The sequence below is a fragment of the Herpailurus yagouaroundi genome, unplaced genomic scaffold, assembly GCF_014898765.1.
Source record: "Herpailurus yagouaroundi ecotype Mexico unplaced genomic scaffold, PumYag 182, whole genome shotgun sequence".
In the NCBI taxonomy this organism is placed as follows: Eukaryota; Metazoa; Chordata; class Mammalia; order Carnivora; family Felidae; genus Herpailurus; species Herpailurus yagouaroundi.
The window spans coordinates 13,422,479-13,427,408 of NW_024412413.1; the positions used below are offsets into that span (position 1 = coordinate 13,422,479).

The 4,930-nt window shown below is 45.5% G+C and overlaps 1 long non-coding RNA gene across 1 annotated transcript; it reads right to left on the bottom strand.

Moving 5' to 3' along the window:
- Positions 1–2,415: 2,415 nt before the first annotated feature.
- Positions 2,416–4,419, bottom strand: LOC121041033 (uncharacterized). Its single transcript, XR_005795528.1, has 3 exons — positions 4,265–4,419; positions 3,725–3,832; positions 2,416–2,536 (listed from the first exon to the last, which is right to left on the bottom strand). It is a non-coding gene; the product is annotated as an uncharacterized LOC121041033 (long non-coding RNA).
- Positions 4,420–4,930: the final 511 nt, after the last annotated feature.

A 4,930-nucleotide genomic window follows, 5' to 3' on the forward strand; every position in this document is an offset into this window, starting at 1 on the left:
GTTCACTCATTCCCAGCAAGCATTTTTTGAGCTCTACTGTGCTCCAGAGCCTGTGTGCAATGCTGGGGACCCCATGGTGGGCCATCTTTGTGGAGCTGGGCACACTGGCACTCCTCGCTGGCCGATCGTGTCAACTAATTCGCAAGCAGCTGGAGCAGACACTGCCCCGCTCAGCCTGGGTTAGGAGAGGCTGAAGGGAAGCCATCAGAGTCTGCTCTGGGAGCTGAGCCGAACTCTGCATCCCAGCTTGGCTGCTGGGAAATGAGAGAGACTCAGGCCAGCTGAATTCAAAACACCTGCCTGAGATAAATAGCAAAATAATAATAATGTGATATTTAAACACTGGCGTCCAGACTTCTTAGCCACTGTGCATGCTTGTAGGGAGAAGCCTGAAGCAATGGAAAGATCACACACACCCCCTTAAACAGAAATACTGAGACATGAACACAGGTTTCCTCAACATGTGGTCCCCAGGCCACTGGCCACACAACCATCTCAGGGAGCTTATTTTAATTTTGGGCTCCTGTTCCTTTTCCAAATTTACTGATTCAGAACCCTGAGGGGGCGTGCTTATAAACTGTGTATTTAACAAGATCTGCAAGCCTCCCCACTTCCCCTCACAGTGAGCCGACTCGAATCTGAGAATTTCTGGAATGTCGCTACAGCTAAATCTGTATAACTTATGCAGTAGATGTGTCTCCCTCCTTTCTGGTCTTAGTGGTAATAAAAATAATAATTGGCAATATTTACTGAGCACTCTCTATCTGCCAAGGAGTGGTAGATCAGGCATTTTACACACAACTCATTTTATCTTCACAAATACTCTATTTTGGTCCTATTGTCATCCCCATTTTCAAGATGGTGAAACTGAGGCACAGAGTTTGGTGACTTGCCCAAGGTCTTACTCATTAGGAATACAGCCAAGATTCAAACTCAGATCCACGGCTCATGCAAGAAAGGATCCGAATTCCTGTAAACACAAAACAAAATAAAAGCAACATGTTGGTGGCAGCTGCTCTGGGGTGCTGGGAACAAAAAGTTTAATTTTTGTCTATGTGCCCTTCTAATTTTCCCTACAATAAATGTGTATTTGTTTTTAGTATGAAAACAGACCGGCGTTGATATTTGTTATTCTGCACTTATTTGCTGTACAAATTCAGGTAAATATATAATATCATTGAAGTTCAAGGTTCTCATCTGTAAAATGGGTATAATTTGTGTTATTGTCAGACTGAACTAAGATATTTTAAATTAGAGAGCTCAATGCAGTTACATAAAAACACATTAGGTCCCTTCCTTATTTATTTACCTCTACTACTCTCCGACCCCCCAAAAAAGGCATCATTGTTTTCCACTAATGACTGGAGCTACAATTGTACCCTGAACCCCAGAGCCTTCCCACCCCGAGTGTGGTCCTGGACTAACAAACATCATGAGCATCCCAGAAAGCTTGTTAGACTCTCGGTCCCCCACCCAGGACCTACTGAAGCAGAATATGCATTTTAAGAACTGCACTGGTTCTCATGGAGGCATGGTCTAGAAGATTGTTCTCCAAAAAGGGGAGTGTCACACAGGGAGTTAAATCACTGATGTTCTGGGAAGCAGGAAGAAAATATTAGAACTTCTACTTATGTTGATCTTCCATATCCTTTGTTAACATCTGGTATTTGTGCATGTTTTATGATGTATTCAGTAGATTAGTAGTGAGTACACACATACACAGTTTGTAAGTAAACATTGTCCTGAAGGAGGGGACCCTTTGGAGGGGATCCAGAGTTCTGCACACTCAGATAACATTGGCCTGCCACACTTCCCACAGCAACTTCCGGGAAGTTGGTTAGGAAGGGAGATGCGCCTCCCATGCTCTGGCTGTTTCCTTAACCTTTTGGTGCTACTTCTAACCTTTACCCTCCCTGGGAAGGGAGGATATCCTACCCTGCTGGGTAAATTGGTAGCTCACCTTTTTTCCCCCTATCCCTCAGGGAGAGCACATTTCACTCCTTCTTCCCATGATGTGCACTTTAAAGGGGCTTCTCTGTCTCTATGGGGTACCCCATCCACCACCACGCCATCAAGTCTCCCACCTGCCCTGTCTCCATTGTCCTTGCTCAGCAAAATCCAAATCCCAGTGAACCCCAACCCTCAAGCCGGCTCGGTGCCTGCTCAGGAAGCAGGATGCAGCCGAGAAAACACATACCCAGGCTGACAGCACTCTCCTTAGATTTATGGCCGTGAAAGTCAGATGGACCCTAAATTCTGCCTGCCTCCCCCCACATCCCTACCAAGTTTCCCTCCTTCCATTACTCTCCCTTCCCTTGTTTCTCAACACCCCCCCCCCAGTCCACACACACCCCCCCACCCCCATCCCCAACCTCAGATCGGGACCTTCGTCCCATGCTCCACATGTTGAGAAGGGGCTGTCCTTTGCCAGGGCATGCCTGGCCTGGATGTTGCATTTAGATACTTCAGTCCTCTGGAATCAAATCAGCTCCTCTCCGGTGTTGTGTTCTTTCCAGCACATGCCGCTGCTGGCTCTCTGTCAATGTTGAATCCAAACACCACGGTTTTAGAAACTGCCCTTTTTCCAAGCACCTTATTAATCCTCAAAGCACTTGTGAGCTTTAAAAAATGGTGCCAGCAGCATGTGACATGTGTGACAGGCCACGGCTTGCACTCCCCACTTTCCACACCAGGAAAACTGGGACAGCCAGGCAGAGTTCCTGAGCCAGCGTCATACAATGAGTCAAGTCAGAATTGGAGGGGCTTACGCCTTCCTAAAACCCACTGCCTCTTTGGGACTGTATTAAAATAAAAAGGAATTTTAAAAAATGCAAAATACAAAGACTTCTCCCCTGCCCCCTCCCCCCAACATGAGTTTGAATGCTGTGGTCTGGAAGATGTCTACTAACATAAGCTAGTTTCAAGGCCCAGAACCCAGGATGAGAGCTAGAGACACCAGGGACAGGTCAGTGTTTTTATCCAATGAGATCTTTTAAAATAACAAGAATGACTCCAATCCGGGCTGGCTGTTCAGTTCTCCCAGTGGCTGTCAAATGCCAGGGAAGCTGGGCTTTGCGGAATGGGCTTTGCAGAAACACTGAAGCCAATTTAAAATGCCTGTTTCTAGGCCCCCAACTAGACCTACAGAATCCAAATCTCTAGGGCTGGATCAGAAAATCTTGATTTTTTTTAAAGACACCCCTTAGCTGCTCCTGATGCACACACAGGTTTAGGAGCCCTTGAGTCCTTGTCATTATGAATCTATTTATATCCTAAAATGGCAAAGCTGGCAGGGACTTAGAGATGCTTTAGTCCAACCCCTCATTTTACAGATAAGAGAATGAAGTCTTGGAGAGATGTGGCCTGTCCAAGTTCCTAGACCCGGGCTGAGTTAACTGTGGCCCATTTAACTTTGGGTTCCAGTAGCAGGATCTAATTTCAGGATCAAATTGGCACCACAAAAATACACTTGAATATTAACTTTTTAATGGCTAAAAAGCAGAGCCAGGTTTTCTTATTTAGATTCTCCTATCCAGTAAAGTAGGTAATTTAAATCGTAAGATTAGTCATCCTCGCACCCTATAAAACTCAATCAAGTGATTTCCATCTTCAATAGGGGAATAATGCATTTTATTTTTCGGCATTGGCCTTTAAGTATTGAGCAGTATTGGTCCTGAAATCGGGTCTCTACCTCCGTATACAGCTCCCAGGAATATTTGCTCACCGTCTTTCATTGGCCCGGTCAGTTAGATGGATGCCTGTGGCTGGCTGGTGTCTTTCAAACACTGAATGATCAGGTGACCTCCTTAGTTGGACCTTGAAAGCCACTCACCTGAAACAAAGAAAATGCAAATGCCTTCTGTGTGTGCTTTCTCCCCGTGGTAGGTTTGCAAACAGGGGTTATACACCCGATGTAGAGAGAGAAAAAAAAAAGCTCATGTCCCTTGGCCCAGGGAACAGAGTAGCTGACAGAATAAACATGCTATCTTAGGGAGTATAAGAACTAGGAGGGCAGCTGCAGCAGTTACTACCTGATGTCCCTACCCTACCGAGGTCTCTCCCTTTAGGGATTTGCTCCTACCGTCTTGGCTTGAGCTGTGTAGCCCAGGCCTGTGTATTTTGCTGCTGGCAAGCTGTGTGCTTTCCTGGGCATCTGCCTCCTTAAACCCACCAGAGCCCGCTGGGAGCTTTGAGCCCAGCACGGTGCCTGGAACTTTGTGGGCATTCACAAAAAATATTTGTTGAATTTTTGAACTGGACTTACCCTCCTCTCTGATATCCGTATGTTTCTTGAGCTGCTTCCAACTGAATAGCTGATGCCAAAGTGAAATCGACTGGATTTTTCTCCAACAAGCATTGAGTGCCTGCTGTTTGCTGTAGCTGTATTAAGATCAGTGAAATAGAGGCCCTCCGTGCCAAGAGGCTGTAAATTGAGGGGGAAATGCACACAGACATTCACGTCATCCTTACATAAGGTAGCCTGTGATAAACGCAATTCAAAGAAGTGCAAAGAGGCAGGCCGCACAGTGGGAAGATTCCTGCCTGACTTCCTCCTCTTTATATAGATTTTTAACAGCTTTATTGAGGTACCACTGACATTAAAAATTTTATGTACTTAAGATGCATGACCTGATGTTTTCATATGCACATACATTGTGAAATGATCACCACTATCAAGCCAATTAACATATTTATCACCTCTACACAGTTACCGTTTGCACGTGTCTATTGAGAAGATTTAAGATCTATCCTCTTACAAATGTCAAGTATACAATACAGTATTGTTAACTCTCATCACCGTCTCTGTATTAGACCTCCAGAACGTATTTATCTTGCATAACTGCAACTTTGTGCCCTTGACCCATATCGTTCCATTTCCTCTCCCCGCACCCCAGCCCCCCCACCGCCAGCATTCTTCACTCTGCTTCTA